This window comes from Salmo salar, chromosome ssa08 (genome assembly GCF_905237065.1).
Source record: "Salmo salar chromosome ssa08, Ssal_v3.1, whole genome shotgun sequence".
NCBI lineage: Eukaryota > Metazoa > Chordata > Actinopteri > Salmoniformes > Salmonidae > Salmo > Salmo salar.
Window position 1 is genome coordinate 14,932,086 of NC_059449.1, and position 14,310 is coordinate 14,946,395.

General features: G+C 41.9%; 1 pseudogene; it reads left to right on the forward strand.

The window, feature by feature from the left end:
- Positions 1 to 6,797: 6,797 nt before the first annotated feature.
- LOC123744192 (TBC1 domain family member 9-like) overlaps positions 6,798 to 14,310 on the forward strand; it is a 28,846-nt pseudogene continuing 21,333 nt past the window's right edge.

Genomic DNA, 14,310 nt, shown 5'->3' on the forward strand with positions numbered 1-14,310 from the left:
CTTTGTAAACAACAGGTGTAGACTAACAGTGAAATGCTTAATTACTTCACTTAGCAACTATGCAGAAAGAAAGAAAATAGAGGAATAATAGAAAGTAAAACACGTAATAATAAAACAAATAATAAATACACAATGAGTAATGATATACCCAGGGTACTAGTACCGAGTCAATGTGCAGGGGTACGAGGTAATTGAGGTAGATATGTACATATAACTAGGAATAAAGTGACATATAATAAACAGTAGTATATACTACATGTACATACAGTGTGTGTATGTTTGTGTGATAACCAGCTATAATTAGACCCAGGAACATGTACAATACATGACAAGGGCTAATAGATATCACACACACACACAAACTGTGAATAAGAAACCCTGCTATATGTATTTTAGTGTAAACAGCAACCCCATGAACAGAGACAGTATATTATTATATGCATTGAACTGTATTCTGGAAGGTTCAATAAGTATTTCTAAGTGTCAAGCTTATCATGTTAGGGCATCTGACCAGCCGGTTGGACTAAAGCAGTGTTGGGGGGGGCTCTGGGTAAATCTACATATCCACACTAGCATACCACCTGAATGCATGCCTAATATGGCTTCATGCTAAGAGATATGTTAGTGTGGATATTGGAACCGAGCCATACAGTCTCAGGCTTGTTGCGTTGCCACTATTGATGTGTAATTATTCTGAACACCCAGAATACTAAACGTTTAATTAACCATGGAGAAATGTAGCCATAAAACAACATGTGCTTCTGTGAAAAATCGGATTGACCAGATATTTCGTGGACACGTTTCTGGACGAGGCTGGATACCAGGAGGATCTGAGAATGACAGACTGTTGTTTAGTACAGTAGCCTACACACACACACACACACACACACACACACACACACACACACACACACACACACACACACACACACACACACACACACACACACACACACCATTGTGTTCATATAGACAGATGGAGATAGATACAGTAAACCTACATGAGGTCAGATGAGATGGTATATTTCCTCTAGAGAGTATTTTTTTTACAGTAATAATGTGACAGGTTGTTGCATTTCCACAGCACGGCCTTGGGAAGGGAGAGTTCACTGGAAATAACTAGGCCATGTCGCCATCTAATCACTTTCCTTACCGTTTTGAAGTAGGAAACCAAAAGTATTTTATGCCATTGCCATCACATATGAAATGACAAAATCGATTCCATTTGATCTGGATTTGCCAAGACGTAAAACTATTGACGTAATACTTTTGGATTCAATTCAATCAAACCCACAGTGCAGTATTTGCACAAGACCGTATGAATTTGGCCCTCAGTCAGTGGTCAGGTGCCTTGTTAATAGTAAGCAAATTGTGAAATATATATCTCTTACAGTAGCTGACAGCTAGCTGACATTTGTTATGTTGGTATCAGAGACACGGGGGAAGTTTAAGGAAATGACTCAGAACACAGAATGACACAGAACACATCAACAACAGCACAGTTTCTGTTTGTGCCATTCCATGATACTTTGTGGTGGTGTACAGCACCTACACAAAATACCCCATAATGTCAAAGTGGAATTATATTTACAAATCAATTAAAAATGAAAAACTGAAATGTCTTGAGTCAATAAGTATTCAACCCCTTTGTTATGGCAAGCCTAAATAAGTTCAGGAGTAAGAATGTGCTTAACTCACAGAATACAGTAGGTTGCATGGACTCACTATGTGCAATAATAGTGTTTAATACTGCAGTGGGCTAAATCACGGTCACAGTGATTATTGGTAGTCTTAAACAAATCTACATTGAAACAAAGTATATACCTCACACACATGGTTATGGGCTTAAAACAAGTCACCTATACCAGGTCAGATATAGAGTTGATCTATTACATTTTGATTTTGCATCCCAATATTACACTTTATATACATCACAGAAGACTGAAATATAACAAAACTGTTTGACATAGAAACACTGTCATTTGTCTGTTTAAAAAAAAACGTTATTAATAAAACTATGAATAATATTAATAACATTCCACCCATGAGGCCAAATAGTGTGCTTGGTCATTGACTGCAGGAAAGGGCTACAATGATTTTTGAATGCCTACCTCATCTCTGTACCCCACACATACAATTATCTAGGTCCCTTAGTCGAACAGTGAATTTCAAACAGCGCATGCACACTGACACGGTCGCCAGTTGTACGGTGTTTCCTCCGACACATTGGTCATGCTGGCTTCCGGGTTAAGCGAGCAGTGTGTCAAGAAGCAGTGCGGCTTGGCAGGGTCACGTTTCGGAGGATGCATGGCTCTCCACATTAGCCTCTCCCGAGTCCGTATGGGAGTTGCAGCAATGGGACAAGACTAACTACCAATTGGGTATCATGAAAAAGGGGTAAAAACTTTATAAATAAAGCTAGGCACAGACTAAATCCTAGAGGAAAGCCTGGTTCAGTAGTCTGCTTTCCAACAGACACTGGGAGACAAATTCACCTTTTGTCACGTGTGCTCCCTCACCGGCCTCTAGGTCACCAGGCTGCTCGTTATGGCGCACACTTACCACCGTCGTTACGCGCACCTGTGCATCGTCAAGACTCATCTGGACCCCATCACTTCCCAATATATGTCACTCCCTTTGGTTCCTTCCCCAGGCATCATTGTTAATGTTTCTTGTTTTGTATTATGTTCCCTTTATTTTCTTAACACTCACTCCCTGAACTTGCTTCCGGACTCTCAGCGCACATTGTTACACCTTTCAGCAGGACAATAACCTAAAACACAAGGCCAAATATATACTAGAGTTGCTTACCAAGACAAGATTGAATGTTCCTGAGTTTTGACTTAAATCTGCTTGACAGAGCTTAAAGAAATGTTCATTTAAAAAAAAATATTGTACAATCCAGGGGTGCAAAGCTCTGACTTACCAAGAAATACTCCCAGCTGTAATCACTGTCAAAGGGTATTCTAACATGTATTAACTCAGGGGTGTGAATACTTACACTACCGTTCAAAAGGTTGGGGTCACATAGAAATGTCCTTGTTTTTGAAAGAAAAGCACTTTTTTTGTCCATTAAAATAACATCAAATTGATCAGAAATACAGTGTAGACATTGTTAATGTTGTAAATGACTATTGTAGCTGGAAACGGCAGAGTTTTAATGGAATATCTACATAGGCGTACAGAGGCCCATTATCAGCAACCATCACTCCTGTGTTCCAATGGCACGTTGTGTTAACTAATCCAAGTTTATCATTTTAAAAGGCTAATTGATCATTAGAAAACCCGTTTGCAATTATGTTAGCACAGCTGAAAACTGTTGTTCTGGTTAAAGAAGCTATAAAACTGGCCTTCTTTAGACTAGTTGAGTATCTGGAGCATCAGCATTTGTGGGTTTGATTACAGGCACAAAATGGCCAGAAACAAATAACTTTCTTCTGAAACTTGTCAGTCTTTTCTTGTTCTGAGAAATGAAGGCTATTCCATGCGAGAAATTGCCAAGAAACTGAAGATCTCATACAACGCTGTGTACTACTCCCTTCACAGAACAGCGCAAACTGACTCTAACTAGAATAGAAAGAGGAGTGGGAGGCCCCGGTGCACAACTGAGCAAGAGAACAGGTACATTAGAGTGTCTAGTTTGCGAAACAGACGCCTCACAAGTCCTCAACTGGCAGCTTCATTAAATAGTACACACAAAACACCAGTCTCAACGTCAACAGTGAAGAGGTGACTCCGGGATGCTGGCCTTCTAGGCAGAGTTCCTCTGTCCAGTGTCTTGTGTTCTTTTGCCCATCTTAATCTTTTCTTTTTATTGGCCAGTCTGAGATATGGCTTTTTCTTTGCAACTCCGCCTAGAAAGCCAGGAATTTTAATTAGGAATTTTCTTTTACGGTATCTTTACTTTTACAGAATTATGACAATTGGATACCTTTTCCACCACTGGTTAGAAGTAATAATACAGACAATAACAATAACACATAATCTTCAAACAGGCCGACTGTTCTCCTCTTTCTTCAAGGCTTCACTATTCGACCCGTTTGATCTGCATGTGGTCTTCTCCATTTCTCAAAAGCCCCCTTCATTCCTTGAATGTGGAACAAATCTGTCGATAACCAATAATAAACTGCCCTTTTTGATTTAGGTTCCCTACACCCAGTGGTGGAAAAAGTAGCAGTTGTCAGACTTAAGTAAAAGTATAGATACCTTAATAGAAAGTTCCTCAATTAAAAGTGAAAGTCACCCAGTAAAATACTACTTGAGTAAAAGTCTAAAAGTATTTGGTTCTGAATATACTTAAGTACCAAAAGTAAATGTAATTGCTAAAATATACTTAAACATCAAAAGTCGAAGTGTAAGTATAAATCATTTCAAATTCATTATATTATGCAAAACAGGTGGCACCATTTTCTTGTTTTGAAAATGTACGGATAGCCAGAGGTGGATGACCACGTATTCTCTTGATAAGTGCGTGAATTGGACAATTTTCCTGTTCTGCTAAGCATTCAAAATGTAACGAGTACTTTTGGGTGTCAGGGAAAATTAATGGAGAAAAAAGTACATTATTTTCTTTAAGAATGTAGTGAAGTAAAAGTGAAAGTTGTCAAAAATATAAACAGTAAGGTAAAGTACAGATACCCCAAAAAACCTACTTAAGTAGTACTTTAAAGAAATTGTACTTAAGTACTTTACACCACTGCCTACACCCTAGAAATAGCCTAAATATGACATACACTAACTATGCTATTCTGGGGTGCCTAGGTAGCCTAGCCGTTAAGAGTGTGGGGCCAGTAACTGAATGGTCTCTGGTTTGAATCCCGAGTCGGCAAGATGGAAAAATCTGCTCTTCTGCCCTTGAGCAAGGCAGTTAAACAACAACTGCACCGATGACATTGAATAAGGCAGCCCCTTGCACCTCTCTGATTCAGAGGGGTTGGGTAAAATGAGGAAGACACATTTCGGTTGAATGCATTCAGTTGTGCAGCTGACTAGGTATCCTCCTTTCCTTATTCAGTTATATACTGGGGAAATCCTTACTTTTAGGTGTTTTCTCCTTCAAGGAGTGTTTACCGTAGCACCACTGTCTTGATTTCGGGGTTTTGGCAGCTCACAACAGAACAGGTGCAGGAAAAGGAAGATTTCCTTGGAATGGGAACCCTTGTTTCAGTTCTGCATCCATTTTTTTTAAGGGAAGGACTGCTTCTAAAATGGGGATGTGAGGATGTGTCAGATGCGAAGCTATGGAACAGATCGTTCTGTTTTGGTTCTGTGATGGTAAGAGAAGGCAGGGAGGAAGGCCCTACTGCCAAGCGGAAAGCAGCTCTCCACGATCAACTCAACAATGAAGGGTTTAACTCGACTGGGACTGAGAAAAAAGCTTGAAAGCCTCAATCCCTGATGTCTGCCTGACAGTAAAAAACATTGAAGAAATCCCCATCTCTGTCAGGACAGCTTGTCTCAGTAGGAGATGGAAGTCTAAGCCATTTAAACTGACAACTATTTCAGTAATGGGATTAAAAAAATCTAACTAACTGGTTGGATTAGTTTAGAAAAATGTGTTATATATTTTTGTGTAGCATAACATTTAATCAACTCTACACTTAAACCTAATCCAATTATGAATTAATTTGCCACTAAATGGCAGAAAGGTAGGCTTCACTTGAATCCTGCCCTACATTTAAGGTGCTTTTGAGTGACATCAGAAGAAAAGTTGAGGCTAGAAACACAAAAGGTTTTGTATGAAACAGGGTGAAACTTAGGGGGACTTTTCCATCTAGTGGAAGAGTATAAAAGGTATCTTTAGGAAAGAAAAGAGAACAGAGTAAACTTCATTTGGAAATGAGATCTCGTGAACTCAATTACACGTATTTAGGGGGTCCCTTTGAGTCGGCATTATGTCAGTGGGTTTGTTTGTTAGTCCTAAATGTCAAGTTTCCATCCCCCACATCTGTGGATGAAACTGTTCCTCCAGACTATGTACACAAACACTGACTGAACAGAGTCCCTAACACAGCCCCACTGTGGTTACTGGTGAATAGGTGGAGGGTAAAAAAATAGTGCACTATGCACATCTGCTTGTCCCTACCTTCAGCCTCAGTCTAAACCGACAAAAACTGAAAATGTAGCGACATCGGTCTCGTCTCTGCAGCTCCGAAACCCTTTTACTTACTGTGGTCTGTCGAGGGAAAGTCGAAGCAACCTCAGACAAGGTCTCCCACGCGTCGATAGAAGCTGTGAAACCTTGAAGTGCAGTCAGTTTAGCAAAGCTAAACCCACACATGTATATATTGTGTTGTGGAATATAAACCATTTCTATCTCCATCAACTCCCACATATTTACCCAACATGTTGACACACAAACATTTGTTGACTCATGTCTGACAGATGTGTGTGGTGTTGAAGGAACTGATGTTTGAAACTGGATAGGATTGTCGTGTACCTTTTCAGCCCTCTGACTAACTGGGAATTTACAAATTCAACGTTTTCATTCTTAAACACCCCCTTCTCAAGTTAAGAAATCCCAAATGTGTGCGGCATGTCATTGTAAAACCCCTATAGGCTACCCACTGGACATAGGTGTAAGTTATGGCAATTGTATTTGCTTATAAAAATGCTTTGATTATATTTGCATTAAAGAATAAAGTACAGATGACAGAAACCATGGAAACCATTACAATTGATCCACTAATTGGTACCAGGTGGCAAAAACAACAAATGCAAAACAGCAAGAGCCAGCGGTGACAGTTTTCCGCCTTAAGACAGCTTCGACACCGGATATTTGTAAACAGTAGCCAAGTCATATCGAAGAACAACTTTAGTCATTTGAATTCATATTTTATTACCACGTAGGGCCTAGGCTATAATTTCGCAACCACCTCCCACAAAGTTGACGTAACGATGTGGCCACTCTATGACGCGTGTTGTTGATACGGAGCTGTGCAGTAGCGGCGCTAGAGAGTGGGTTGCATTAAATTACATTGTTGTTCGATGTGGAGGCAGGCAGCATACTAATGTTGGATAGTAGGTTGTAAATAGCTTAGTGGATATAACGTGCTTGTGGGGACATTATTTAGCGTCCAATCATCGCTCATTCTGAAATATCTGACGACCGATGTTACGAGGACTCGTTGGCGGCACCGATATCCACCTGACAGCGGTTACAACACAGATGATAAACAACAAAGACCGAACCGAAGTGTCGCTCTCAGATCCATCCCTACAGAAATCTGTCAGATTCGGTTGTTTTAATGCGAAAACTGCTTTTGCCACCTAGTAATTGAGTTCCACTGAATGTATTGCACACATTCTTTTTGCATATTTGGCGTGCACGGCTGGAATCCAATCACCTTCTCGCACGCGGCCGTGCATGGAAGTTTGGAGAGCGTATTTTATTTTTGCGTGTTTTTAGCGAACAAATAGGCCCTTTATGCTGTCATAGTTCTATACCTACACTGCAACCAAGTTGTCCTTGTCCAATTGTACGTGTTATTCGGTGGACCTGCATCGAGCCTCAGCCACTGGACAGACCGAACCAGCATTCCAGTTCATTTGACAGGCACCGCCTGAATCAGCTGGATTTGATGTGCTTTTAGAATCAACTGGACGAAGATGTGGGTGCACCCTGAAGAGGTGTTGCAGGCGGGTGCGTTGTGGATAACCGAGCGAGCAAATCCCTATTTCATCCTCCAGAAACGCAAGGGCCACGGGGATGGCAGAGGAGGACTAGCGGGTGAGATGCATATAACTGCCTCTGCTTTGCGTCTCTCTCTGTCTCTAAATCATGGGTTATTTTAGCCAAGCATAGCTCAACTCCACGAATGTTCTATCGTCGAGTTAAGATAGACTTGGCTAGGATTATTTAACGCTATTACAGCGCTGATGCAAGCAGTGCCAAGCCAAATTATTGTCCCCTGGCCGGGTTTCTCGCTTGGTTTGGGAGATTATTCATGACTCTCAGATGTTTAGTGATGGAGAGAAGATTGCATGTGTAGTGAGGGATAGGGGTCGGTCACTCGGGTATATCAATGGCATGAGGGGACGTAGACCTGTATGAATGAATAGACACGTGACCCTAATAGCCCCTACTTCTATATTTTAGTTATTTAACTAGGCATGTCAGTTAATAACAAATTCTTATTTTACAATGATGGCCTACCCCGGCCAAACCCACCCCTAACCCGGATGACGCTGGGCCAATTGTGCGCCGCCCTGTGAGACTCCCGATCACGGCCGGTTGTGATACAGCCCGAGATCGAACCAGGGTCTGTAGTGACACCGCTAGCATTGAGATGCAGTGCCTTAGGCCGCTGTGCCACTCGGGAGCTACTATAACTAGACAAATGCAGGTGTGATTTTTATCTGAATGAGGTTTTAGGCTCAGAATAGTCATAGGGCCATTGTACGTTTATGGACCTACCCCTATAGAACTACATACAATGGAGCTAGTGGGCATTCAGCAGCTAATGTATTGATCAGCATCCCAAGATCTGGGCTATTTATGTAGGCCTTGTACTTTAGTTGATCCTGGAAAATTGTAACTAATATTGTTGCAAAGAGTAAGCCTTCTATATACCCTTTAAACCATTAACAAAACAAGGAAAGAAATGCATAGATTTGTTAAATAGATAATCATTGACTGTGTTTAGTTCACTCCAATTGTAATCTCATGAGGCTACTAGCTAGCTAACATAAGGCTGGACACATCTCCCCTGACAGGGAAGACAAATTCCAGCACTTGGGACTGTTAAAAGGCTCCAATAAATGGAAATGAACCTGTGATTGATTAGAGCCCAGCACGCTCGGGGAATGTTAAAATGGCTGGCGACGTGTCATTCCCCGTACTGAATTTTGAATGCCACCGAGACAACCCATACACAAGGAGACATGCAGAGCAAAGGCACACTCTTTCTTCCCGGCAGGAGTAGTACATGCTGAATCATCTGTCCCTCTGCTTTCTCTACTCCTCTCCTCTATTCCTCTTCTACTTCACTCACTCCATCCAAATTAGTCCACAGTCACTAGGAGGACTGCTACATCAAGGAGGATCAATAATTTTAAGGACCATAGGTGGTGGCGACTGTCTGCATCTGAAATGGTGCACTATTTCCTATGTAGTGCACTACTTTTGACCAGGGCTCATGGGGATCTGGTCAAAGGTAGTGCATTATGTAGGGCATAGGGTGCCATCCCATTCAGGCTGACCTGGATTCAGTCTGTCTGTTTAATTCATCGCAACTCTGAGAATCCAAAAAGATGAAAATGGGTTACGAATGATGCTACCTTGTTTAAAAAGGATGGAACATGATCAGTTGAGAAGTCAGTCAGGTTCATTATAGGTATAGTAGATTCAGTCCAAGTCTTTGACTCCGAGCCATAGAGATGACTCTGCATGGATATATCTATAGCCCTCTCTATACAATATCTATGTAGCCCTGCTTTGACTAGACTGGCCGTCGCGGTCATGGTGGGTCAAAGAGAGTTGAACTGTGTGCTGCTGTCCTCAGTGCCAGTCAGTCACTCCCTCTTCAGTGTCAGCCAGCCAGTAACATATGACAAGGGGAGCCAAAATGGCCTGCAAGTATCTCACTTCATTGGTCAGCAACAAGACATTTCACTGAAGGTCGGAGCCTTTATTTTTCCCGCATGCCAGCGACTGAAAGTTAGCCCCCGAACCAACACTCTGCCTCTCCCTATTGTCTCGGGGCAGCGACACAAAGCGTGCGGTGGCGATATGTGATGATGTCATTGTTATGTGAATACTGAGCGGACCGTGTGGTGTGCCAGTTGGCCTGCTGAGGAGAGGAGCGAGCCCGGGCACAATGACTGGCACTGCCCAGTAAACACCCCCTTTCAGCGGGCAGAGAGAGCCAAGCGAGCACCTGGTCCTCCTGGGGCATATGGAAGGGCACCAGGGCCAACGCTTTTTGATTTATAGCCATATTTATGAGGCTGCTTGATATGAGGAAAAGTCAACATTATCATTTTTTTGATTTATAGAGACTGAGAAACAGAAAAAAATAGTATAGTTTCATTACAGATGACTAGTTCCCCTAAAATCAATCTTAAGTCATAAGATTTGAAAAATGTCAAGCTTCAATTGTGAAATGTTGATGATAATTTGGTAGGTGCTTATATTTGTTCTATTTCACACTTGTACAATTGTGTATTAATACGCATGTGAATTGGAAATGTTTGTTTTTGCATATCCCCACTCTCCTTGAGACCCTCGGAGAGCGGTGTCTCTGCCAGGGTCTGCCATTATCTACAGCGACGCTGGAGCAATTTGGGTTAAGTGCTTTGCTCAAGGGCACATGGGCAGATTTTTCACGTTGTCGGTTCGGGAGTTGGAACTAGCGACCTTTCGGGTACTGGTCCAATGCTCTAACCGCTAGGCTACCTTCCACCCCAAATGGTGGATTGTAGCTTATTCACCATATGATACTTTCAATGCAAAAATGACACTAACCAAGGGACAATAAGCTAACCTATATTACCTAACATTTCACAATAGAGTGTGACATTTTGGAGTCGGTATGACCTGAAACTCTACTAGGCCTACATGTGTTGGGTGACTAACATCACGAACACATGATGACATCGCCCTCAATAGACACTTGGACTAGACTTCTAACCATCGGCCTCTTTAACCATCGACCATAACCCACACAATCATCTGCAGCTTTACGTCACCTATCTTATCTGGTGACCTCTGACCTGGAGGTACACATTGAGGCTTGGGAAAGAAAAGGAATAACACTACAGCTGTGTTACAGGGGGTTAGGTTAGAGAAACAACATGTATGGTGTTACTTCGTATCACGTTCTTGTTATTTGAAACAGTATTGATTCTCAGCCAGTGGGGTGATAAGGCGCTGTGTCAGTACTTGGGAGAATATAGACCGGTGTTTCCAATGTAGTCATTTTGCTGTGGCGCTGCTGCACAGCAAAATCATTACCGCCACGTCCCCAAAAAATATGGAACATGAAAAAATATTTCTGCCGACGCTAGAACAGTCCACATTTACTTTTCCTCTGCAAACAAACAAGTCACAAATAGAAAAATCAGGTAACCCCATAGTAGAATAGTTTATTTTATAGTCGGCTTGTTTTTGTGTGTTCTATGCAAGATAAATATTATTCTCGTGGCACGTTCAAGTTACAAGTGCCATAAGGAGGGAAACATGCATTCTGAAAAGCAGTCGATGCATGCATATATCCCTGTGGCTCAGTTGGTAGAGCATGGTGTGTGCAACGCCAGCATGGTGTGTGCAACGCCAGGGTTGTGGGTTCGATTCCCACTGGGGGCCAGTACAAAATGCATGAAATGAAATGTATGTATTCACTACTGTAAGTCGCTCTGGATAAGAGCGTCTGCTAAATGACTAAAATGTAAATGTAACTCCTAAATGTGCACAAACTGCACCAGGCAGTTTTTAGTGCATTGGGGAGATTTGGGATAAATGTAACACTGGTCAATTGTAGGATAACTTTGAGGTAAAACACCACCCTACCTCAAGTACAGGCAGGGGGTGTGTTACCCCGGGTGACTAGTTAGCCTAACAGGTAGCCAGCTCTACATTATATTCACTGTGTTTATGCATAATAACTAGTTAAAATAATTGGCTAATGATTAGCCCAACAGGGTAACTGCAGAAAGGTAGTCCCATGCTTCAGCCTATTTATTTGTTCTTCTCTACATCAGTTGGGCTACAGATGTTTATTGCTAATAGCATACCTGATAATATGGACAATGCATAGACTATATGCATTGTCCAACATGTTCAAATATAAACAAAAAAAATTTTTTTACTAATGTGTTATTGCGCTCATTTCTGGAGGTGGAAATGATATTGTAGATGGTGTCAGCATAACTGTATTTTTGTTCATTTTTGGAGTAGAAAGTCATTTTTTAATAAGTCACCAGTACTGAGCTTCTCAGTCCTCCATAAAAATGATCTGGCAGGGAACCCAGACCCCCAAAGCAAGGGTGGGGAGGGACCCTTCCTTCAATCCCCATCGGAACTTCCCCTCCACTGCTATACATTTTTCCAGATGAAACACTGAAATGGACCCAACAGAAAGCAGGATGGAGACCGATTGCTTTTGCTCAAAGATGTTTTTTTTTTCCCCACTCTTGAGTGGAAAGTAGGAACTAGCCGTCTCAACTGAACAGAGAATGGAGCTTTGCTAAGTAACAATAGGCAGCCCAGCTTCTGACCTTGTTTCCTGGCTTCTCCAATCTATAAAAAGTCCAAAACATCACATGATGCTGGTCTGTTCTCCAGTCTACTGTATGTAGACTTGGGCTCGTTTCTTTCCATCCCCCCCCCCCCCCAACAAAGGAAGCATTTCTCATCATTGGAGCTTAGTTTCTGTACATCTTGTTTTTCTTTGGTCGTGTGTGTGTTAGTTACGTGGGGGGTGTTGAAAGTACAATCACATGTATAGGAATGTATAGTCACAGACAATTGTGTGGTTTCCCAAAGTTCATGTTATGGATTAAAGGGTCAACACTAGGCTATAGGTCTGGGGTCCGCCTCTCTTCACCATATACTGAACAGTACAGTACCTCCATGTTAACTCTTGTTATTATAGCATGGTGTAGGATCATGTGTTCTGAGGGGAAAGTAGCCCTCTGATCAAAACAAATAATATTGTCACGATGATGTAGGGTGCACTAATTCATTCTTCATAAAATACCATTCATACTAATCCTCTCCATTGCTGTTGATCTCTAACTGTAGATTTTGAGTGAGCGGTTTGAGCTGTAGGTTGCATGCAGTCGTAGAAGTCACAGGATATTATGGGTGTCATCCTTCAGTGGGTCTCACTCGTCAGTGGTCACTTTTGTTGTGCTTGACACCTGTGCTTCCTGTGTTAACCCCTAACACACATCCCCGCAACACCGCCGGGTTCAGGTCATGACCTGCCTGTCCAACTGAGAGGTGCTTCACAGGTATTTGTTCAGTGTTCTGCAACTCCATGTCTTGAGGTAACCCCCATGGTTGCACATTTTTGTTCCAGCCCAGCACAAGCACACTCAATGCAACTAGTCTACTCATATTTGAATGTGGTGTTAGTACTGGGCTAGACCAAAAATGTGCAACCCTGGGGGTGCAGAACTGGACTTAACACTGTTCAACAGAAACAACCGTTTGAAGTTTGAAACTGAAAATGTCCTTTTTGTGCCCACAACATGTTTGTCAGAAAGGCCCAGATCCTGTATCCTTGCATTAGCCAGCCCCAAGAAACAACAACAGCTTCGGTGTCTGTGCTAACCCTTTGAAATGGAGGCTAACACACAAACCTTTTGCATATCGGCCAAGCTATTCTGTTCTCTCCCATCGAGTTTATTTTCGGTTTCCCTGTGATTTCGTACTGTAGCTCTGTTTTTGTTCTGCGTTGTCATTGCAGTTAACACTTAAAACAAATAAATATTATAACTGTACAGTAACTTTATCAATGGTGACTAATATGAAGATACAGTTGAAAGTTTGTCTTGTTGGGTTTTGTTCACGGTGAGAGCAGCTACAGGTATAGGCCTAGTTCAGATGGGAAATCTCAAGCCCTTACACCTGTCAGAACCGACGGCCATATTGTTTACGACCATCCAGTGTGAAACCTGAATTGCCCTTACTTCCTCTTAAAGGCCCACTCTGTGATATTTACAGCCATTTTGTATCATATTCAATTAATGTTAATGCTATATTAATTATCTATTTGCCTTTAATCATTATTTAAGCACTTCTCATTGAATTCGTCCTAACCTTTTATTGCGCCCTGCATAGGATTAAAAGGGTGAGAACAGGAGAGAGGAGGAGGGAGGGAGGGAGTGAGAGGGAAAGAGAAATGGAGCCCCAGAGATGTAATTGTATTCAGATGTCTTCATTAGAACAGCTAGTGGAGATCAGTGGTGTCCCAGAAGTCCTCCAGCAGACATTATGTTTGGAGGGAAGAATATCATCCAGACTGGCTGTTTTGGTTTCTCTTGCTCCATTTCTGCATGTCTGTCTCTCTCTCTGTCCCCCTCTCTCCCCCATATCGCTCTTTTCATCTATCTAGGTCTGTGTGACTCATAGAATTGTATGCGTCTGATGCGCCACTGGCAAAAAACTGTCGTGGCAATGGTAAAATTCCCAACCGGGAATAAAGTTTCGGGGCGACTGAGGAATATGGCAGTCAAAAAGCTTCTTTCTATCAAAGGTTGAGTTTGTTGGAAAAGGAGTGTCATTTCCACTCAAACTTTGAGGACATCATGCTAGTGTAGACCCCAAGGCATAAAAAAACGAGACATCACTATTCACAACAAAAG